The sequence below is a fragment of the Leopardus geoffroyi genome, chromosome A1 (assembly GCF_018350155.1).
Source record: "Leopardus geoffroyi isolate Oge1 chromosome A1, O.geoffroyi_Oge1_pat1.0, whole genome shotgun sequence".
NCBI classification, from domain to species: domain Eukaryota; kingdom Metazoa; phylum Chordata; class Mammalia; order Carnivora; family Felidae; genus Leopardus; species Leopardus geoffroyi.
Window position 1 is genome coordinate 228510001 of NC_059326.1, and position 24871 is coordinate 228534871.

Consider the following 24871-nt stretch of genomic DNA (forward strand, 5'->3'; position numbering starts at 1 on the left):
TAATTTTCAAAGTTTATGCATCCTGCTCCATTGACTGACCTCTGTGGTATCCAACATAAGATGTTGAGCATCCACACATACGTCCACAACGAAACAGGAGAGAATTCAAGGTCAGCTTTAGAATCAGAGATGAGCTTGGCTCAGACCCCGAATCCACGAACATGTTCTTACGTATCTTAAAATGGTGAGTCTAATTCTGTGTTACATTTGAGACAATGAACCTGATCGATGCGGGAGCGGAACATGTTGCCGGGCCAGTCTGCACCCCAGGGGCTTTTCCGGTTCTGTTCTTCTGCTTTTCCAGGCCACAGATGGCACTTGTGGGTTGGAGCCTACTCTTTCATTTGTATGAGAAGAAATTAAAATGTAGAGATTCGGTGGGAGGGAAGGAAGCTGAGGGTGGGAAGAAGTATCCTGAGTGGGGTGGGATGGTGGATAAGAAGGAGGGTCAGGTTTCTTTTCCTTGGACATTGTTACAATGTGATTATTAGCAGTCGTTCTGGAGATCAAGACAATGAATTAGTAAATGAGCCTTTAAAAAATAGCTTTTTGGGGGCACCTGGGAGGCCCAGTCAGTTGAGTGTATGACTCTTGATTTTGGCTCAGGTTGTGATCTCAGGGTCGTGGGATAGAGCCCCTCATCAGGCTCTGCACTGAGCGTGGAGCCTGCTTAGGATTCTCTCTCTGTCTCCCTCTGCCCCTCCCCCCACCTCCTGCTCTCTCTTTCTGTCTAAAATAATAATTAAAAAAAAAAACAGCTTTTTTTATCCCCTGGATTCAAGTTTTTATTACAAAATGCCAACAGTGTTACGATCTAATGCTATAATTTCAGTGCCTTACGCTTGTACCCCAATGTTTATAGAAGCGCTTTCAACAATAGCCAAATTATGGAAAGAGCCTAAATGTCCATCAACTGATGAATGGATAAAGTGGATGCAGTTTATATATACAATGGAATACTACTTGCAATGAGAAAGAGTGAAATCCTGTCCTTTGCAGCAACGTGGATGGAACTGGAAGGTATTGTGCTAAGTGAAATAAGTCAGTCAGAGAAAGACAGATGTCATATGTTCTCACTCGTATGTGGAACTTGAGAAACTGAACAGAAGACCATGGGGGAAGGGAAGGGGAAAAAATAGTTACAGAGAGGGAGGGAGCCAAACCATAAGAGACTCTTAAAAACTGAGAACAAACTGAGGGTTGATGGAGGGTAGGAGGGAGGGGAGGGTGGGTGATGGGCATTGAGGAGGGCACCTTTTGGGATGAGCACTGGGTGTTGTATGGAAACCAATTTGACAATAAACTTCATATTTTGAAAAAAAAAAATAAATAAAGAACTAAGAACAAACTGAGGGTTGATGCGTGGTGGGAGGGAGGGGAGGGTCGGTGAGGGGTATTGAGGAGGGCACCTTTTGGGACGAGCACTGGGTGTTGTATGGAAACCAATTTGACAATAAACTTCATATATTGAAAATAAATAAATAAATAAATAAATAAATAAATAAATAAAAGAACTAAGAACAAACTGAGGGTTGATGGGGTGTGGGAGGGAGGGGATGGTGGGTGAGGGGGATTGAGGAGGGCACCTGTTGGGATGAGCACTGGGTATTGTATGTGAGCTATGAGTCATGGGAATCTACCCCGAAAACCAAGAGTATGGTGGATACACCGTTAGCCAACTTGTGTGGCTTCCGGAGGACTCCGTTTAGTTTCGCAGGGCTCTGGATTTGTAGGCAAGCTGAGTTGTTTCCAGGTTTGAGTGTATATTGGGCGCGTACAGGGCCAAGATTGGGTGCCTTGTTCCTTCTTTGATTTGAACGCCGAATACCGCGTTTCACTGTGCTATTACGTTGTATTTCTCGTTGCTGTGCGTCACGTGGACGAAGCCAAGACACGCTATGTGGCACAATGCTCTGCCCCTGCTCTGGTAGGGTTTTACGGTTCCTGTTAGTACCTCTCTTCATGTATCTTCTTCCCTCAGGCTACTAGGCACAACACTCGTGTCAAGTGTAATCACAGAGTTGCCTGGCGTGCCAGTTGAGCTTTCCCCACCACTCTGTGCGGGAGTCACTTTTAAGAAGGTCACATACGGTGTTCACGAGTCCTTGAGAAGGGAGACAGATTCAACGTGCTGAAGGACACGCAAGAGACGACCTGGAAAGTCACCGAATGGGGAGACTTGTTCAGGATTGTGAAGCGACACCTGTACTCTCGCTGACGGTGAGCACTCCCCTTTACAGTGGGTGCAGTTTAAGATGCGCTCTGTGGAGGCTGTCCGTGCTCCACTCAGTCCACTCTGATGTATCCATTTATAAGTTATTGATGCAAATACTTAAAGCAAATCCCTGGGGACCCGTAGAAAAAGAGCTTATAAAACATTTTAGTGTTTTATCATTTGAAAAGTGATCATTTGCATGGTCCCAGTGAAACTTTTTTGCTATTCTAGTGAATAGGGAAAATGTTTTTAGTGTCTCAGGAACATAATAAATTGCTATTGTTCATGTCTTATATCCCCTGATGCATTATACCTCTGATCTCGAAGATTTATTAGGAGTACAAATGAGGAACTTTATAAAAGATGGTCATTGTAAGCTGAATCATATTCTTGGAAAACAAAAATCTTTTTCTAGTTTTTTTTTAATGTTTTTATTTATTTTTGAGAGAGAGCTCTCACGAGTGGTGGAGGGGCAGAGAGAGAGGGGGACACGGGTTCTGAAGTGGGCTCCATGCTGACAGCAGAGAGCCCGATGCGGGGCTCGAACTCACATACCATGAGATCATGACCTGAACCGAAGTCGGACGCTTAACCGACTGAACCACCCAGGCGCCCCTTCTTCTGGGCATTTTGATTGTGCTAGAAAACAGGAAATTGTACAAATTTGGAGCTATCAGTAATGAGAATGTCCAGTTTGCTTTCGCCTACTTAATTTATTTTTATGTGTTTGTTGTTTGTTTTCCTAATCTGTTTTCCCCAGGCTAGACGTCTACTAACCGTCTTCAGTGGAAAAAACAGAGCACATTATTTGACCCCATATTGATACCAGGTAAGGAAGGGAAATTTATAGATAAATCTGGGATTTAAAATAAATCTATTTTATAGATAAAATAGTGAGACAACTTTTTTTGAAGTTGATGTTGGAGGTATAGAATCATTGCACATTTAATTATTTTGAACACTGCTAACACTATCACGTTCGCTTTTAGATAGGAGTATACTATTACTTATATAAATGTGTATTATGTAGAGCACATAGAACAAATATGAAATGTTCTAAAATCAATGTCTTGTCCCTGAATGAAAATCAACTAGCTGATTTCAGGAAAGTTGATATCCCTCTTTTATATCATAGGAGTGGGTCTTTAGATGAACCGTAAAAGGGAATGAGGAATCATCTGGGAGTTAAGTAGATCTTTAGCAATACAATTTCATGCCAGCCTCTTCCTAATTTATAATGATTTATAATGATCTTCCGGGGAAAGATGACACCAGACAGAGCCTTGTTACACTGTCGCCGATGGTGTGGGTCTGTGTTTAGTGGCAGTGACGTCCTCATGATTCTACTGGGATAGGGTCCCTGGCACATAGTCTCTGCTTCAGGGAAGCCCTTGTGGGGAATCTTGGTCTTACAGGATCTGCAGCCTCTAATGTAAATCCCAAGATGGTTTACAGTCTTCTGTAGACTGGGACAAACCTTTGCCAAGTTGTGAAACCCTCAGATTGTGTCTCTGCATAAAGACTCTTTCCTCCACCTTGTTGTCACCTTTAGTTATAGCCTTGGTTCTCAGCAGCTTGAACTGCTGATGACAAGATGAGATGCCCTTGGAGGAACACTTGCATTTAGATAGAGATCTAAAGAGACCTTTGCATGCAATGCTTCACTGGCCTGGACTATTCTCCTGCCCTTCCAGAAACACAGCCAAAGTTTTTACGGAAGCATCTTTATAATGTGGGGCCCATTGATATTACAGGTTGTCTTTCAAATTCAACCCCATGTTAAAAGGATAACTCTGCATCTCACCCATGAGACCACCCGTGACAGAAGCTGGAGGTTCAAACCTATCCTGGCCTGTTTCAATAGAATTATTATTACTATTATTTTGTTCTAAAATGAGAAGTTCAGGAATGTCCAAACCAAATGGCACCCCAGGACGATAGTTGTAAACCTGGAATCTCCGGCCTCATTAATCACTCCATTTGGTCATATTATTTGGGCTCTGATCAGCTCACTAAAGGCTCTGTTAACCATGAGCATCTTTATGCATAATCATGACACTAGTCACGAGGGCTTACTCTGAGCCTACTCTGTAACAAAACATTCATGGGAAGGAGTCAGAGATGCTAAGTGAGGATGCTGATACCACCCCCCCCCCCCCGCCCCGCCAACTTATGCTCCCATACCAAGCCCTTACTTCCAGCCCCACTCAGTGGAAGGTTCTAGTTTTCCCACCTTTACCGTCTATTTGCCCAGCTCAAATCACCTGGTGGTGGCCGTCATCATCTGGGGAACCGTAGGAATAGGAGTGTGACTAACTCTAGTCTCTGGAGGTCCTGCCTGGAAAACTCCTTCCTCTCTGAGATAGCTGGCTGCCTGGGCACACTCTTTCTGGACCACTGTGGATGCCTGCGAGATCCAGGGTGACCAGAGAAAGAGGAGCGTTTGGAGCCCACAGATGGGTTCAAGCCCTGAATCTGCTACTTACTAGCTGGACACATTTGGCAGAGTCGATTAGCATTTCTGAGGCGTTGTTTCCTCATCTGCAAAATGGATACAGAATCTTCCCCGTGAGGCTATTGTGAAGGACAATAGTGACAGACAACGAGAGAGTGCCTAGGACAGGACTGCTCAGCCAAGGGGAGTTGCTCTCCCTTACCTGTTACAGGTCAAGTCATGGAAGGAGCAGAGGGGTGGGCTGCCGTCAGCCGGCCTGAGGACATTGTGAGGAGGTGACCCTGAGGGTCAGTGGGTGCCATCTTCCACTGTAAACCATTAAGCCCAGCTTTAGCTCCATCAGTGCCATTTCCTGCTTGTTTTCAATTTAAAAGAGAACTGATTTCTTGGGGTTTCTTTCATCTTGATTGTTTTGCTGTGTGTTTGTAAGTCACTTCCAAAGTAGAGCTTTGGAACCTCTGCAGTCTCTCTCTGCATAGCGTGTCCTAAATGTACTAAGTAGGTATACTAAGATGCCATTTAATGCTGCTGTCTGAGGCTGCTTCTCACACTGTGGATGTCAGACGACGCTGCTCTTTCTTCGTGCTTGTCCGGACTAATGAGACAGATGATTTATTTCATTCAGCAACCAGTGACCATCTGTATGAAATGACAAAAGGGAGAAGAGAAACAAACAACAGATATTGGATCGCAATCAAAGTTACTACTTTTGTGTATTTTTATTTTGCTTTATTTTTTAAAAGTTTTGCTTATTTATTTTGAGAGAGACAGGGACAGCGCAAGCGTGGGAAGGGCAGAGAGAGAGGGAGAGAGAGAGAATCCCAAACAGCCTCTGTGCTGCCAGTACAGAGCCCGATAGGGGGCTTGAACTCATGAAACCATGAGATCATGACCTGAGCCAAAACCAAGAGTCTGAGGCTCAACTGATTGAGCTACCCAGGTGCTCCTGTGTATTTTTTTTTTTTTTAACCTTGATTTGTTAAAGGTTCTTTACCCTAGCTGTACAGTAGAGTCATTTGGGGACCTTCAAAGAAATATTGCTGTCAGAGCCTCACTAGGATCTAATAAAGTCAGAGTATGTGGGGGAGGGGCTGGGCCTCTCCTTAAAGCAGCTGGGAGCCAGAACCCATATTTGAAAGTGTAAAGGAGTTCAGACTATTAACTCTCATCAAGAAGGTAATTGGGAACCTTCTATTTGTGGTTCAAACAGCTTAGAGCAATTACATAACTAAAGATAATTGAGATGGAAAAACTACCTTTAAAAACTGGTATTAGAATATTTTTCATATCAATACTCTCTTTTATTCTCTACCTTTCAAACATTTATTATAAACTACCTTGCTGAATTCTGTTTCCTCTGTGAACCCAGGAAGCCAAGATTCTTTTCTAAACAATGAAAAGGATTGTAATGACGGGACTGAGTTGCTTATGGGTTTATTGAATTCTCTTATCTTATTTATATTTACATGGGAGGGTTTGTGGCAGAATATCTATTTTAATTGACTTTTTTCAGCTTTGCTGGGGAGTAATTGAAAATTAAAAGTTGTATATATTCAAGGTGGGAAACCTAATGATTTGGTATTTGTACACGTTGTGACACCCGAGTGTTTATTCTTTATTAGACATGTGGTATAATGCCCTCTATCCGTGTTCTTAGATTTTAATCTGCCCTCGGATCACATAGGGATCTTGTTATAAAGGCAGATTACAATCAGTAGGGCCCAGATGGGGCCTGAGTTTTAGCAAGCTCCCATATGGTACCAGTGCTGCAGATATGACACCATATATCTCTGTGGATTTTGAAACTCTGTTTTTAGATACTCCATTATTATGTAATAATTTTCTTTATTATGGGAATATTCCTTGTTCTGATGTTTCTTTGATATTAATATTTCCACTCCAGATTTCTATTGATTGATTATACTTTCCCATCCTTCTATTTTCTTTCTTTCTAAACTATCTCTGCCTTTATTTTTGATTAAAAAAAATTTTTTTTAAGTTTATTTATTTTCGAGAGAGACAGAGACAGAGTGTGAGCAGGGGAGGGGCAGAGAGACATTGAGACCCAGAATCCCAAGCAGTCTGCAGGCTCTGAGCTGTCAGCACAGAGCCCCATGCGGGGCTCAAACCCACAAAGTGTGAGATCATGACCTGAACCGAAGTCGGACGCTTAACCGACTGAGCCACCCAGGCACCTCTGTGTCTTTATTTTTAAAGTGGGCTTCTTTGATTCAGTCTTCGTTTTCATAGAATCAGATTACGTCTGTGTTTTAGTTGGGGTGTACTGACCACTTATTTTTCATGTGATGATTGCTATGGTTTGATTTAAACCTATCATCTTACTACTTGTTTTCTATTTATTCCATCTCTTCTTTGTTCCTTTTTTTCTGCCTGTTTTTGGATGGAGTGTTGCTTATGATCCCATTTGATCTCCAGTATCGCCTTATTAGTTAAAGGTCATTCATTTTTCTCTCTTGCTTTGAAGGATTTCTAGGGTAACCAATTTCCAGCTGGCCTTACCATTTCCTTCAGCTTGGTTAAACATGAAACAGGTTTCTTCCTGGTTCTGGGCATCTAGACCTCCCTTTTGTTAAGAGCATTTACTTTACAAAACTTGTAATTATAAATCTTTTCTCTGCCCCTTTGAGATACCCGTCTTTTTCAAGGACCTGGGAGCCATCCCTTTGAAATGTAACCCTTGAGACGGGTAGAGAGCCTCTGTCTCCCAGTCTCTGTGGGAAGGGAGGAGCCGAACCTCAACAAGCAACAACTGGCAAACACACATGGCCCAAGCTCACCGACAAACCTCTCTCAATGTCCTCGGGTACTTTTCCCTGAGCTCAGCCCCATATTCAAAGATCTGCCCTTTGTTGCAATGGAGTCGAGTTCAGTCTCTTTCACCTACTGCTGTAGTCTCGAATAAAGTCTTCCTTGCTGTTTTTGACAGGTGTATACTGCAGTTTTCCTTTTAGAAGGGTTTACAAAATATATTTTTACTTATCACAGCCTACTTTTAAATTATATTAGTTGTGGGTCAGGACCTTACAATCCCTCCCTTCCATCCTTTCTGCCATATTGTTACCCATTTTACCTTTACACCTGTTAGAAGCCCCACGATAATTGTAGCTATTTTTGTCTCAGATGTCTTTTAGAATGATTAAAAATGGAAGTATCTCGGGGTGACGGGGTGGCTCAGTTGGTTAAGCATCCTACTCTTGGTTTCAGGTCAGGTCATGATCTCATGCTTTGTGAGTTCAAGCCCCTCATGTGGCTCTGTGCTGACAGCATGGAGCCTGCTTGGAATTCTCTCTTTCCCTCTCTCTCTCTCTGCCCCTCCCTTGGCACATGCTCTCTCTCAAAATAAAGAAATATAACATTAAAAAATATATAAAAATACAAATAGAAATATTTTTTATATTTACCTTTTTCCATTGTCTCCAGTTTTCTCTGTGTAGATCTAAGTTTGCATATGCTACCATACTGCTTTTGCTTGATGAAATTCTTGGAGGACTTTCTGAAGAACAACACTTCTGCTGGCATTTTTTACCTTCTGTCCAGAAAAAAAAAAAAAATCTCTATTTCACCTAATTTTTTGCATTGTGTATAGAATCCTGGGTTGCCAGCTTTTTCTTTTAAACTACTTTTTACATATGGTTAAACTTGAAAAACAAAGTTTGGTCTGTGAAGACCAAATAGCCCATTTCTCTTTTCCAGTTCTGGCAGGGATGGGAGGCAGGGTGCTTTAAGATGTGAAAGGCTGAGCACAGGTGAATCCTGCCTCTTCCAGGGCCTGGAGGGCATTGAGGGCATCAGATGCCCTTGGAGTCAGCCACCCCCTGCACTACAAAAATGCTCCACTGAAAATTCTGGAAGGCTTTCTGGGAAGGTGAAAGAATAGTATGAAGTAAAACATATGTCTCTTCAATTTTGGGTCTCTATCTCATAAAAGTGGTAATTTTATAGTTTATCTGGCATTTTCTCATGGTTATAATAAGGATAACTTTCTTTGAAACTCTGTATTTTACATAAAAGCAGGATAGTGGGAGGCGCCTAGGTGGCTCAATTAGCTCAGTGTCTGACTCTTGATTTTGGCTCAGGTCATGATCTCACAGTTGTGGGAGCGAGTCCCACATTGGGCTCCTCGATGAGCATGGACCTGCCTGGGATTCTCTCTCTCCTCTCTCTGCCCCTGCCCCTGCTCTCTCTCTCTCTCAGCATAAATAAATAAACATTAAAAAGAAAGTGCAGAATATAGGGTTTTTGCAATTCCCTAAAATAAAATCTCATTGCTAATATGCCTTTAGTCTCTTTATGCTTTTCGTGATGGTCAGGACCTTTCTTTTTTTTTTTTTCTTTTTTTTTAATTTTTTAACGTTTATTTATTTTTGAGACAGAGAGAGACAGAGCATGAACAGGGGAGGATCAGAGAGAGAGGGAGACACAGAATCCGAAACAGGCTCCAGGCTCTGAGCCATCAGCCCAGAGCCCGACGCGGGGCTTGAACTCACCGGCCGCGAGATCATGACCTGAGCCGAAGTCGGACGCTTAACCGACCAAGCCACCCAGGCGCCCCGTTCAGGACCTTTCTTTAAGCAAAGAAAAAATAATTTACTGTGTCAAATGCTTAGCTTTTGAAATATTCACAACTTCGCTTGTATCTTCAACCAATTGCATCCATTTCCTACCAGTGCTGTAACAAAATGATTATAAACTCGGAGGCTTAAAACAAAAGGAATCTCTTCTCTCACAGTTCTGGAGGCGGGAGTCCAAAGTCCAGGTGTCAGCAGGGCTGTGCCCTGTGGGAGCTCTAGGGGAGGATCCTTTGCTTCTTCCAGCTTCTGGAGGCCGCCAGCTTCTCTGTGGCTTCTGACCACCTCACTCCAATCTCTGCCTCTTTCTTCACATCACCTTCTCCTCTGTATGTGCATCTAATCTACCCGCCCCCCCACCCCAGTCCCACCCAGTCAATCTCTTTATGAGGACACTTGTAATGGCATTTAGGGCTCACCCAGATAATCCAGGATAATCTCATTTCAGAATTCTAAATTTACTCACATCTGCAAAGACCCTTTTCCTTATAAAGTAACCTTTACGGGTTCCCAGTATTAGGACTCGATCTCTTTGGGTGAGAATATTCAGCCTACTACCCCGATGTGATTTTACTTTCACTGTATGCGAACTTTTCTTGAACGTTGCTGCTCCTGAGGGTTAGTAGAGAGTTCCAGAGGCATTCCATAGCTGAAAGGAAGGCCAACATGCAGAGTTTTTTGATTTGGAATTTTTAATGGGTAAAAATCATCATAATAAAGCTAACATTTACTGAATATTTACAATGTGCCAAGCCTGAGACATCTGTAAAGATTGACTACTAAAAAGATTGTTCTAGCACCAGCAGCCCTAAAATACCTACGATGCATAATCATATCTTCTCAGTCAGAATCTGCATTACTAAGATTCCTACTGATTTGCCTGAACATTAAGCTTTGAGAAAGTTCTTTTCCATATTAATTTACTTAACACTCATCAATATTCTGTCATGTACGCATTATCGTCAGCACCTACTTTACAGATGAGGAACACAAGACTTAAAAAGTTTGGGTACCTGGCTTAAAGCCACTTAATTAGCAGGGGTGGATCCTATAATCCAGGCCAGATCTGCCTTTTCCATGTGGCACCATTAACCCTCTCTGATGTACCACCAATGCCAACGATGGCTGTTGAAGAAAGCTGTCCCTGTTCTAACCATGAGAAAATGCCAGATAAACTATAAAATTATCACTTTTATGAGATAGATACCTGAAATTGAAGAGGCATTTGTTTGTTTTACTTCACACTATTCTTTCACCTTCCCAGAAAGCCTTCCGGAATTTTCAGTGGAGCATTTTTTTTTTTTTTTTTTTAATTTTTTTTTTCAGCGTTTATTTATTTTTGGGACAGAGAGAGACACAGCATGAACGGGGGAGGGGCAGAGAGAGAGGGAGACACAGAATCGGAAACAGGCTCCAGGCTCTGAGCCATCAGCCCAGAGCCCGACGCGGGGCTCGAACTCACGGACCGCGAGATCGTGACCTGGCTGAAGTCGGATGCTTAACCGACTGCGCCACCCAGGCGCCCCCAGTGGAGCATTTTTGTAGTGCAGGAGGTGGTTGACTCCGTGGATGTCTGATGCCCTTGTTCGAAACCCAGGGAAACCTAATTCCCTGCAGCTCTCGTGAGTCCCAAGAGTTTCTAGTGTACTCCAGGCTTCTCCAAACTAGTCAGGTACTCAGCACGGCCCTACGGGGCTCTCTGGAAACAGCATTTCTGTATAGTATCGTCCTAGATAAATTCTGTAGACGTGCTGAAAGGAGCACTTAGTCAATTGCTTGAGCAATTGACTTTTTGCTTGAAATTGACAATTGCTGGAAATGACTTTTATTTTGCAGAAAATGAAAGTGCCAATTAGAATCGGAAGGGGATAACCCCTGCCCTCTGCCTCCCACTCATTTGCGTAGATGAAAACACTGACAAGCAGGCACCGCACCACAAGAGGGTGGGGACCTGCTTGTGGTCCACGGGCTCTGTGGCATTTTCTGTCTCTCAACAGCTTTGGTTTGCTGGTTTAAATTAATAACTTCCCTGGAAGTGATATTAGGTGTGATGCTTCTAGGTGACAGGCGTGTTCCCCTCCGTGTCCTTTATCGGAGCATCAAAAATGGTTTTCACTGCAAATCTCCTTCCATCATAAATTGTGCTCGTGAATTCTCCACATCGTGTTTGGTATAACAAACACACTGTTCTTAAAACAGATATTCACGAGGAATTATCAATCCTTATTTGTAAAGATTTTATTTTAGACTTATTTTATTAGTTGGGGATGACAATGGGAAAAAAAACCACTCTCTCTGCCAAGTTAGCTTACAGGTGTTTTACCCACAGCGTCTCATTTATCCCCAGAACAACCTTATGAAGTTAAAAAGTATTATCTTCCTTTTACATAAGAGAAAATGGAAGTGCACAGAAGTTAACTTTGCCACTGGCCAAGGTTACACAGGCAGTAAATGGTGTAGTGCTCCTGGCACTCCCGTTCATTCCTCTGGGTGCTCAGGATTCAGTCCCATTTCCCCTGCATTAATCTGAACTAGTCCTTATCAGCTCACCCTGAAATTCGGCGTGGACACAAACGTTTTCTCCATCAGTTACTCCTTGACCTTGAGGTTCACTCAAGGTCAAATAGCCTACATGGCTCATTTTTCAGATGTGCTTTGGCCTCACTGAGTCTCAGCTACAGGTTGCTTATTAACTCCAGGAAAGATAATTTTCTCTTCTGAGAAAAAGGGTGATGTTACAGTTAGGATCTGCCATTCAAGAAAAAGGCTGTCCTTCCATTATTATAGAGGAAAGAAAGACAGCTGCAATGGTACATGACATTAAAAATATAAAATCTCCGATGCTGAAATTCCCTTCAATCAAAGACGTCCCTGTGCATTCAGCTCCCTCTTCTCTTCACTCACATGCACTTGTTTACCGTTCACGGATTGTCTCAGATCTAAGGTGTACAGAATCCTTATTAAAGAGTGTTTATCTTTTATACAAAAGAATTCACATTGAACAAAATGAGTACACAAGTTTTGAAGACATTGGAGATGATGAGAATGACAGGTCCCTTCTGGAATGGCTCGCTGCTGGGATACGGTTGAGGCTTTGATGTATTATGAAGTGAGCCCGCAGCCAAGCAGTTTGGAATCCTTTCCCACTGGTGAGAAGATTCATATTGAAAGATGGGGAAATGATCTTACGGCAGACATCACGGTTGTAAGTTCAACTTACTCCTATTCCCCTAGGTATGCAAAAATGTGATGTGAATCAAATCACCCTGAAAGGAAAAAGAACACACGCATTTATCTGAGGCAAGCAATATGAACCTATATGCTCTGCAACTCATTGTTTAGATGTGTTTTGAAGCCATGTAGTAAGTTAAGAAAACACGACTGAGACCAAGTTCTTTTTCCATTAAGCTTTTAGTACAATTTGGGCAGTAACTGTATTATCCATTGTTGAAATTATAGTAAGAATTGCAATCTGTCTGGTTTTTCCTTGTCCCTGAAGATTCAGTTAAAACTGGCTTAAATCCCACCTTAATGCAGCGTGAAGCCCAACATTTCTTGCAGTCTATCAGATGATCCTTGACTGCTCATGGCTCAGTCAACTCTGGCTTTGACTTCTTGATCTTTCTTCTGTTTAGTACCTGTGCCCAGTGCTTTCTTCTCCATCTCCATGGTTCTTTTCCTTAATTTTCCCAACACTCATTGCATATGTTGTTGTGTAAAGTAGATTTTTGCTGAAGAGTTGGGTTATATGGTAGTAGAATAACAAGGTACAGCATGTACCAGAAATTAAAGTCGATCAGATGTTGCTGCTATAAACCATGTTTTAGCCACTTTTCTACCCCACCTCCTTTCCTGGCTTCCACCTGTTTTCTCACTCTCCACCCCAACCCTCTAATTCCAATCCATTTCTGATCAATTGCAATAAGAATTCCAATTATTTCTTTGAATATATTTCTCCTCTCCTTCTGGTACTTCCATTATGCAAATGTTGGCCTGATTGCTGATACATTTCTCTGAGGCTCTGTTCATTTTTCCTCGTTCTTTTTTCTCTTTGTTCTTCAGATTTCACAATCTCTGTTGATCTGCTTTCATGTTTGTGGATTCATCCATCAGATCAAATTTACTTTTGCATTCTGTTGAATTGTATTTATAAATCCTAAACCTCCAGCACCACAGAATGTGACTTTATTTGGAAATAGACTTGTTTTTCAGATGGCATTAGCTAAGTTAAGATGAGGTCATGGTGGAATAGGGTGGGCCCGTAGCCAATGTGAATGGTGTCCTTATAAATAGGAGACATTCGAACACAGACACACACACACACAGGGAGAAAACCATGCGAAAGTGAAGCCAAGGATTGGGGTGATGGAGAAGTCAAGGAACACCAAAGAAAGCCAGACAACCACCAGAATCTAGAAAAGAAGCATGGAACAGAGTTCTTCCTTATGACCCTCAGAAGGAAACAACTCTGTTGATACATTGATCTCAGACTCCCAGTCTCCAGAACTGTGGGGCAACAACTTTATGTTGTTTAAGCTTCTCAGTTTGTGATGTGTTATTATAGAAGCCCTAGCAAACTAATACACACTCCTTTGAAGACTTTTCCCCTCATTTTAGCATTGTGCTTTTCAACTCCAGAATTTCTGTTTGATTCTTTTAATAATTTCTTTTTTATCAATCTTCTCTACATGATCAATCATCCTGTTTTTATACCTTCCTTTAATTGTTTAAATAAATAGGGCTTTCTTTATTGATTGGAACATATTTATAATAGCTGCTTTGAAGGCCTTGCTTGAGAAGTCCAACATCTGGATCCCCTCAAAGGCAATTTCTATTGCTTGCTTTTTTCTTCTGGGTGTGGGATAATTTCCTGTTTCTTTGTATGTCTTATAATTTTTCTCTTGAAAACTGGACAATTTTAGATAATGAGTTGTAGTGAAACTGGATACTGACTCTATTCCTCCCCCTCAGGGCTTGCTTTTGTTTTGTTTCATCAATTATGTGTTTAGAGACTTGGCTGAACACGATCTGTGAAGTCTATTTGCTCAGTGGTATGTAGGCTCTGAAGTCTCTGCTTAGATTTTTTTCCCCTTGTTTTTGTCTTTCAGTGTAGCTGCCTAGGGTAGTTCCTGAGTCAGCTCCTGAGTCACTGGACAAAGGCCATGCTTGAGCTCTCCAGCCAGTTAGAATTTCCTGATTATATGTAAGGCTTTATCATTGTATATATGTATGACTTGGAGACTGCTTTCACAGTTCAGGGATTTTATGGTTTTGTTCCACATTCAGCCATGGTCTAGATATCTGCAACTTCCTTTTCTAGTCACCTCTGAGAGGGTGCAGTCTTGAGCGTGCACACAGTTTTCCAAACTGGGGATGACTGTCATTTAATTTTAATTTAAGCTTCCTAGAAGTCATCTCTGTGTTGAAATCGCTTTTTCAATCGGTATTTGGCCAGGTGTAGAGCCAAGTAAGCCTCTTGAGCCAGTAAGGCTTCTGTCCTTTGCTAATGCTTCTCAATGTGGCTTAGGAAATACTTTCAAGTTTACCCCACAAACTGTTCTGATTGTTCCTGAGTGGTTGCAGTCTGTTGCTTGCACACAGTTCTTACCATGGCCAGGGCTGAAATCCTTGGGTTCTCCTTGGCTGTCTCTTTCCTTGGCTTTCTTTGTTAAACTTCTGTGCTCTTCCATTTTACTTATTGCATTATGATGGAACTACAAGGTCTTCTAATTACTTACCACATTGTTTTTTACACTTAGGTATGCAATTCTTCATGCCCTGTTCAAAATAATATAGCTTAATACATATATATGCGTGTATTATATATATATAGGCATATTAATTTATTTAATCCTTCAGCAACCACATGATATTGATATTTTAGCTTTTCCATTTTCTATATGGGTCACATGGATGGCAAATGAAATACCACGAGTCTGGTTGCCATACTGTCTCTCGTGATGGGTGACTGGGCTGAAGCCATCTTGAAAGAGCCCACCTGAGACAGCAGCTTGCTAGGGTGAGGGAACTGTGGGCTGTGAGAAACGAGAGCTGAATAAGGCTATTACAGAGATCAGGAAGGAGGGCATTGCGTAGTGAATAGAGGAGAGGACAAAAGTGAAAGAATGAACCATATTCCTTTCCCCACTGGAGGTGTGCGCATAATGGGTCAGACCTGAGTGAAGGAAGAGGAGAAGTTTTGAATTAAATACAGTATGAGACCCTAACTCTAATGACTGAAAAATCCATCCCAATTGTCTTTGGGATTCAAGAAGCCAACACTTAATATTCCTCCTCCTTGTTTGGTTTCCTGTCTGAAATAACTGATTGATTGATTCAGAAGTTGGGCAGGGGGAGATTTAAACTATATCACTATTTCAACATTTTACAAATAAAGCTGGTTGTAGAATAAGTCTTCTGTTGTGTCCCATGTAGCTTTCCTAAAACATTATCTCAGAATTAACTCATCCACTGAGTCAAAGGCAATATTGGGCAACTGCTATTCAAGAAGAACTGAGGGAGGTAGCAGAGACAGGCAAGGGCTTCCTTCAATGGACGTTCTTTTACCTGGACATGTGAAGAGTGCAGAATAAGGGCCCTTGATAGTTTCCTGAATGAAGTTGTTAAAACTGAAAATGACCAGAAAATGATGGATTCTTCCACAAACACTGGAAAAAGGCAGGGACAAGAATGTGGGCAGAACATGTTTGAAGACAGTTGTTGGCTGGTGTGAAATAAAGCCATTCCCAGGGTACCTGGGTAGCTCAGTCGGTTAAGCGTCTGACTTCACCTCAGGTCATGATCTCGTGGTTTGTGAGTTCAAGCCCCACGTCGGGCTCTGGGCTGACAGCTCAGAGCCTGGAGCCTGCTTCGGATTCTGTGTCTCCTTCTCTCTCTGCCCCTAACCCACTCGCATTCTGTCTCTGTCTCTCTCAAAAATAAGCATTAAAATAATAAAAATAATAATAGTAATAAATAAACATTAAAAAATTAAAAAAAAAAAATAAAGCCATTCCCTGAAAGCCAGGAGCTCAGCCCATTCCACATTTCAGTGACATTGGCACATGAGATCCTTTGTACTCTTCTTTAATATGAAGGCAGAACACACAGCACTGACTTGTTTCTATAGTCTCCTTTCATTTATTTATTTCACTTCATTATTTATTTATACTATTTATGCTTTCCCCCCATTCCAGTTCTCCTACTGATTGCAATGTTATTCAAGTTAATCTTCATAAATAAATTATTCCAACAATGGATTAAGTAAAAATTAGTTGACATAATTGTGCATCTGTTTTGGTAAATACAGAATGTAATGTTAAGTATTTTATGCTCACATAAGCTCTTGGTTTCTCTGATCATTAAAATTCTCTAAATAATAATAAATCACATCCTCCTCATTATCCTTAAGGTTCTTTTAAAGTCCATGAATTTCAATAAAGAGTGATGAAGGGAAATGAAGAGGGTTCTTAGGTAGACTTCTGTATAGGATAAAACAGAATGGAAAACACATACACTCAGCTTCCTTTCTTAATGAAAGTATTTTTCACTCCCATCAGTGGACCATTTTTCTGCCTTAATTTTGAGGGACTCCCCAACACAGCAAGATTGGATACAGCAATATAGCTATTTAAAGCAATTCAACCCTTGGAAATTGGTAGCTCCCTTCTGTTCCATAATTGAAAATAATTTTTGGGTTCAAATACAATCCCAAAGTTAAAACAATCTATTTCAAAGATATGTTGCATAGGGAGGATTCTTGATCATTGCCTTTCCCTTTTTGTCCCTCATCTTCCATTTCCTTCTTTATCTTTTCTGTTGTCCTCCTTTCCCTCTTCAATTCTTCTCCCCTCCCTCTCCTGCTTCATTCCATCAGCAGGTTCTGACTTACTAGATCTTTAGTTTCCCAAGACCCTGAAAAGGGAGTCTTTTCCCCAAGAACTCCAACAAAGCCTTTGGAAGACTTTGCCTAGCTTGGCTCAGGTTACGTCTCCGTGAATGTGAAGTGGCTTGAAGAATGTGGCTCTGATGGGCCAGGTTTGGTTTTGATCTAGAACTGGAGAGTAGGGATGGTGAGTCATGGGGACATAGCAACAGGAAGGAATGGTTTCTAAAAGCATCAGAGGTTTTCTTTTACTAAAAAAAAGGAAGGAAAGAACGCCGACAAGAAAGAACAATAGAATGTGTCTACAGTGTGTGTGCACATGCATGCATTTACCTAAGTGACATGCTAAGAAAGTCTTTTCATCATACAAGTGTATAACATTTTTTTATGTTTTTACAGTTGTATTTAATGTGATGAGAACTTGTTTTTGGTATGAAATAGAGCTATCTTTTGAATCTATTTCCCCAAAATTATTGAATAATTTATCCTTCCTTAACTGATTTTAATGGATGTTGTTTTTGAAGTCTAAACTGCCATCTATACAATGGATAGAGAAGATATATATATATATATATATATATATATATATATATATATACACACACACACACACACACACACACACACACACACACAATGGAATACTACTTGGCAATCAAAAAGAATGAAATCTTGCCTTTTGCAACAACGTGGATGGAACTAGAGTGTATTATGCTAAGTGAAATAAGTCAGTCAGAGAAAGACGAATATCATATGATTTCACTCATATGTAGAATTTAAGACACAAAACAGATTGGACATAGGAGAAGGGAAGGAAACAGAAGACAAAAACAGAGGGGGGCAAACCACAAAAGACTCTTAAATACAGAGAACAAACTGAGGGTTTCTGGAGGAGTGTTGGGTGCGGGATGGGCTAAATGGGCGATGGGCATTAGGTAGGGTACTTCTTGGGATGAGCACTGGTGTTACGTGTAAGTGATGAATCACTGGGTTCTACTCCTGAAACCAATACGACACTGTGTGTTAACTAACTTGATTTTAAATAAATAAGTTTTTTAAAAGTTGCCATCTATACACACAGAGTAAATAGAGTAAATAGAGGACTATTTGCTGCCATGTACTTCATGTCATGAGAGCCCTACAGCTTCTTTAGGTGGCCCCTGGATTGGCTCTTACAACCCAAGGAACTCGTGGACCCTCAGAGCCAAGATGTCAACTTGAGATCTCCTGTCCCAGCAGATCAGTGTCATGGCAAGTTTTGGATAACCAAGGACATTTTCCTTTTCATACATTTATTTCTTCATCCATTGGTTATTTTTAAGAATATATTTGTGAAGTACTCACACTCTTTGACCTAAAAGAAACATATGTATACGCTTTTTGGCTAATTCTGGCAAATCCTATCTGTTGGGAGCAATGATACTTCTTTTAGATATGTTAAAAGATAAATTAATTTAAAATGCAAATATTGGGTAGCTGTTCTATGAGAGAAATGGCACTAGTTAGAAACTCAGAACTCTCCACTCATTATTTGCTTGACCTTGGGCTGGCTACCTAACTTCTAAGCATTGGTTTCCTCATCTATAAAGTAAGAGTAATACCATGACTTAGAAGGTTATTTGGAGATTAAATGAGATTTATTGAATATCCATTATCAATCTGGCAGTATGCTAACCTGGCTGAGTCAATGCTTAATTAGTTGTAACTCATCTTTAGAGCCTGCAAAATTGCTCTCGCATATTGCCATAGCCAAACTCTATCAATGTAGGAAACAACTTCACTTTGCTTATATGCGTTAATAAAACATTCCCTGCATCTGTTCTAGTGCTATCTGTGGTGCTCCTCAAATCTAAGTCCACACATTCCAAGATTTAATGGAGGACAAATAAGTTGACAAAACTGTAACTGCCTGGTGTATGGTAGAAGCTTCTCGAACGTATCTTATTTTAAAATGCAATCAAGAAAATTGAAATAGGTGTTAAAAATGTGGTATACTATCAGCAATAAGTATTTGGCTGTACTTTCCATGGAATAATTAGTTTTAAAACTCAAAACAGTCATGTGTCTATAGGGCTCATGCAAATGGATTTATTTTGTTCTTTTTTGTCTTTTGCCTATTTTTTAGCTGTTTTGAAATAAGCTTTCTTTTGCCACATCTATTATCTCTCCCTGAAGAGCATTCACACCCCCATTTGAGGGACAGGAATATTCCTGTGGTTTTTGATGGTTACTGGCTACAGGTTCCATTACTCTAGGCCCCTTCACAGGAGCTGTTTCATTTGTGGAAGGATACCAGCAGCACTTAAGTATTGTTTTCTGTTAAATTAAGTATACACACACTCACATTTTCAAGAGAAAATTATACATGTGGGTGCTTTTCTATTTTTAAATGCAAGTTGGATCTGAATGTGAGTTTGGTATTTTTGTATCTCTTTTGTGGGGGAAAGATTCTAGGGTAGTCCCCAATATCCTTGCCTCCTGGTGTCCTCTCATGTGTGGGTAGAACTCATTACTTGATTCCAACCAATAGAATGTGGCAAAGGAGACAAGATGTTTGCAATTACATGTACATGATTCTGTGGTGGTGTTACATAAAACTGTAGCACTATCTTGCAGACTCTTGCTGGCTCTGAAGAAACAAGCTGCCATGGAGTGAGCTACTATGTTAGGGAAACCCACATGACAAGGAACTCCAGGAAGTCACCTGTAGTTGAGAGCAAGAGTCTGTCCTATAAAACAAGAAAATTAGGCCCTTGGTCCTTCAGCTACAAGGAAGTGAACTCCACCAATAGCCTGAGAGGGAGTGGAAGCAGATCCTTCCCCATTTCAACCTCTGATGAGGCTACAGCCCCAGCCAACATCTTGATTTTAGCCTCGTAAGACCCTGAGTCAGAGGACCCAGCTAAGTCATGCTTGGACTCCTGACCTCAGAAATGATCTACAGAAACTATAGACAATAAGTAGGTGTTGTCTTAAGCTGCTAAATTTATGGTTATTGACTATGCCTCAATAAATAGTAATACATTTTTCCCCAAATTTGTCACCAGATGATATGCTCCATTGTTAGCACCTAATAAACCAATGAGTTGAAGTAAGGAATGATGTTAATCCGTAATATAATGCGAATCATCGCTGTCCTAGGATAAACCGTAAGTTCACAATTAAGGTCCAGTGATACAGTAGACACTGCCTGATGCGCTGGCCTGGGATTCAGGTTCTGAGTTCTAGGCACAACTCTGACATTTCTTGTCAATCTGGTTCCTGGACCCTCCCCCTACAGCTGAAAAATGAAATGTTTAAATTAAATACATTTTAAATTCCATTGTGGCTATGCATTTATCAAAGTCTTTAAAATTATAGCTTTAAGAAGTTTTAACCTCTAGTTAACTGTTAAATAAAAGTCTTGTTTGGTTTGGAATTCCCCATGGTCATAAGTGCTTGTTCGGGATTAAAAGGGCCTTTTAAATGACTGAGGAGAGCACATTAACTTCTCATTGGAAACCAGCTGATTAATTTACAAAATATGTTTTCATCTCATCCATTTTTGTGAAGCTGGGAGATCTACCAGCAGGGATATGACAATTTAGATACAGCTTGTTAAGTATAAAAAGATTTTCTCAATTCACTATTGTATTAAAGAAAAGTGGTACTTTTTTTTTCCAAGCTGAAAAACTGGAAATGTTTGACCTTTATATATTCTCTTCCCAAAGAAAGAAAGGAAAGAAAGAAAAAAGGAAAGAAAGGAATAAAAGAAAATTAATTTGGACTCACACAAAAAGTTTAAAAATTAATTAATCTCATCCATTTTATTCTTTGAAAAAAATAGTTCATGTATCACAATTAGAATAGGGAATCTTTGTTGCTTTACTTGTGTTGTGTGTTTGGTAAGAGATTCTGTCCAGTAGGTGTCAGCAGAGCAATCTTAAAAATAATCATGGGGGCTTCTCATACTAGCTTCATAACCACTTCTAGATAAGTTATAAGAACTTTCCTCTGTTCAGATCAATTGTTATTTCAGGATATGTACATTTAGGAAGGAAGGAAGAAAGGAAAGAAGGAAGGAAGGAAGGAAGGAAGGAAGGAAGGAAGGAAGGAAGGAAGTGAGGGAGGGAGGGAGGGAGGGAGGGAGGGAGGGAGGAAGGAGGGAGGAAGGAAGGAAAGAAGGGAGGGAGGAAGGGAGGAAGTTAATTAGTTAGTTGGTTAGTTCTGGTTAAAAAAAACTTTTTATTCTTTTCTCCCCCATGTAGTAAAAAGCCCATTCTGAAATATCATGTAGAAAAAAAAAATGGAAAGTTTCTGAAATAAACAGTGCAACCTCATATTAGTATTATTTTGAAATACAGAATATGAGAGGAAAATGAACCCAATATGTAGACTGCCAACCTAAAATGAGCCACAGTTAGGCGTTGTGGGAAAGTCCCACATAGCCAAAGGGGTTTCTCATGGGAAGGGGGAAGGTAGGTGTAGGAGAGGACAGGGGACCTGCTTTCTCAGGGGAGATGTGTAGACTCAGAGCAGCCACATTTTGGAGGAGGGCTTAAGTAGAAGCCAAGGTGTCCACCAGTTCACAGGGCTAAAAGATAGAGCAATGCGGTGGGGAGAAATCAGGGAAGATGAAGAGAAGAGTGGCAGAGTAGGATTGAGAAATTCATGGCTTTTTGTTTTTCATGAGTTTATATTGAAGTACGACATAGGTCAACAGAGTGCATGTGTCATAAGTGTAGAATTCAGTGAATATACATGCAAATATTAATACACAGCATAGGGGCGCCTGGATGGCTCAATTGGTTAAGTGTCTGACTTCGGCTCAGGTCATGATCTCTCGGTTCGTGAGTTTGAGCCCCACACCGGGCTCTGTGCTAACAGCTTAGAGCCTGGAGCCTGCTTCAGATTCTATGTCTCCCTCTTTCTCTGCCCCTCCCTTGCTCACACTCTCTTTCACAAATAAAAATAAACATTAAAAAAATTCAAATTAATATATAGTGTATAGGTATATAGCAATAAAGATAAAATGTGCCCTGCTGGCAGCTAGACTGTGAAGAGAATAATGAGAACCGAAACAGAAAAATCAGATTTTCAACAGGGCTTGCACTATACCCTGCAAATATAGATAAATCGGACCAAACCATACCAAGGCAAGTTATCAGCTCCACCATAGACCACATGCAAACTCCTTCAACTCCAGCTCATTCAGATCTTTGTGTTCCAAGATACAGCCGCAGGTAAACTGAAGAGTAACTCCATAGGGACTCCCGTGTTCTATGGATGAGACGCTTAATCCAGCAACTCCGGTTTTAGTGCTTCTTCCAGGGTTTGGAAGTCTCTGCTTGTGGATTTACTTTGCATTTGCCTGATGATCAATGATGTTGAGCATCAGCACACACATTTATTACCTACTGGATGGTTTTTGTTTTTTTTTGGTCAAGTGCCTCTTCGGTATCTTGCCCTTTGTTCCATGGGCTCTCCATATCTTCCTAATAGGTTTGTGGGAGGGATGTGAGATCTAGTTTTCACGTTAGATCTAGACTTGAGTCCTAGCTCTGTTACTTACAAGCTGTGTGGTATTTCAGCTGGGCTGGGAAAACATCAGTCTACCACAGATGGATACAGAGAGTCTACCAGAAGCTTAACTACCAGAGCTTATGAGAAACATCTTAGGTACCATCTCAGTGATGATATAAAACGGCATTCTTAGTTATGAACAAAGCAAGTTTGTAAAAATATCTATCTGGCAGAGCTCTATTAGATTTTTCTCGACTGAATCCTGAGAAACTTTGGTTCTGAATATCTGCTCCCTAACGACCTGTGGAAGGTTCTGATGTTCTGTGGGGTTGCTCTAGCTCCTGTCTCCTCTCCCTCAGGCCTGTCTTCCCCCTGACTTGTGCTGATCAAGAATCTGAGGTTAAGATATGTAGAACAATGTGCCTGAGGCCCATCACTACTAATAAGTGGTCGAATAGCCCAGGCCTGCTGGGTCCAAAGGCAGCAGACTGGACATTAAACTAAACCATGCTGCCTCTTGAGAGGGTCTTAAGGTTTTAGTTAGAAAAGGATGTTATTGATCTACTGCTAAGTATGAGACACTTGGAGGCCTTGAAATAACATGCTATGGCCTCTAGCCCTTATGCCAAGTCTTCTCTCCTAAAATTTTCATTATAAAGATACTAAGAATCACCTGCTATATTTAACTACATGTGTACTGAGCAGCTACTATGGATGCGATGGATACAGTGCTGAGTAAGATAGACATAGTTCCTGCCTGCATGAAATTCACTATACACAGCTATCGCAAAGGAGGTTGAAAAGGCCCACAGAGAGGCAATACGATAGATGTGTACCTGTGAATTGTGGGGGGGGGGGGGTACATGAATACAAAACCAACGACCAATGAGTTCAGGTTCCCATCCCTTCTTGTCTCTTCAGAGACCTTACTCAATGTATTGTTCCAGAAAATTCTTTTCTATCTACTGGCTCCTTCTCATCAGAACTTAAACACTCTAGTCTTTCCTCTCTTTAAATGAACATGGTAACAAGAGAAAACCTCCTTCCATGACCTGCATCTATCTCAGCCCCCAATCACCTCAGTCCCCTTGTTCATGGCCAGACCCTGAGAGCACATCTTCGTCCTGCTTCCTCATCTTTACCGCCGCGCCCCCCCCCCCCCCCAGCCCACTCACCTTGTGTTGCTCCTGGTTTCCGAAAACAGGAGTAGTGGTGCTGCATGTAAAGGATGCTTCTCAGGCTTCAGCTTTCTCGTTTCTTAGCATCACACAACATGATGGCTGCCTCTATTTATCTGGTTGATTTTCCTTTCCCCGTTCTTCCCATGACTTCTGAGTCTCCCCGGGGGTTCTTTGTCTCTGGTTGTCTCTCCAGGAATTACCCTAGAGGTCCTCTCTCAGTACCCTCTCCCTAAGCATCATCTCACCCCATGAGGGCATCAACTGAGACCATCTCCAGCATGGATGACTCACAACTGACACCCAGATCCACATATCCACTGGCCCATTTGACATCATGTAGACAGCTGACCGGGCATCTCAGATCCCACGTATCTCAAGTTCAATTAATTGTCTTCACCCTGTTCTGTTTCTCTCTCCCCAACCAATGAGTGGCACCCACATCTAAGCGACTGTGAGTCATCCTGAACCCTCTTCTCCTTCATCTCCCATATGCCACCAGTCACACACTTTACCTCCTCCGTCTCTCACGTCTCTCCACCCGTTGTTATTTCTTGCCTTCTTTACAGACACCAACTCTTCTGGCCACCCATATTGTTCCCAACCAAACCGATTTTCCTCATAGGGGTTCGAGTTATCTGTCTGAAGAGCAGATTGATCATGTCCCTGCTCTGTTTCGAACAGAGTTCTAAAGAGTTCAGTAGCTGCCTGTAATCCTCAGGAGCAATTGCAGCCCTGTAACCTGACTTGTGAAATCATTTGTCTGCCCCCGGCTCACCTCTCCCTCTCATCCCTCACCGCCCTGCCCCTTTGGACTCTGCGTTGCAACCACAGTAACCCGATTTCTGCTTCCCAGCCCTGTTCTTCTCTCTCTTGCCCTCGGGCTTTTCTGTGTTGTCATATTCTTCTCTTCCTCCCACGCTTTATCATCTTGCTGCCTCCTGCTCACTCCAGTTCTCGGCTCAGCTCCCGCTTCCCCCGGACGTACCCCGCCTCTTCCCCAGCCGACTTGAGTTAAGCGACTCATGTCTTCACAGCTCCTGAACC

General features: G+C 41.5%; 1 long non-coding RNA gene across 2 annotated transcripts in view; it reads right to left on the reverse strand.

Annotated features, from left to right (window-relative positions):
• Window positions 1–24867, reverse strand: part of LOC123578733 — a 26415-nt gene extending 1548 nt beyond the window's left edge. Inside the window, exons 1-3 of one of the 2 annotated variants that reach the window (XR_006702489.1) lie at window positions 23822–24867; window positions 4873–5309; window positions 1–462 (exon numbers count right to left, since the gene is read on the reverse strand). The exon at window positions 1–462 is cut by the window's left edge and continues 1548 nt beyond it. This is a non-coding gene — a long non-coding RNA (uncharacterized LOC123578733). Of the gene's footprint in view, window positions 463–2826; window positions 2855–4872; window positions 5310–23821 lie in introns of those variants that run through there. The other variant, XR_006702490.1, reaches the window with a different exon arrangement.
• Between the last annotated feature and the right edge of the window lie 4 nt (window positions 24868–24871).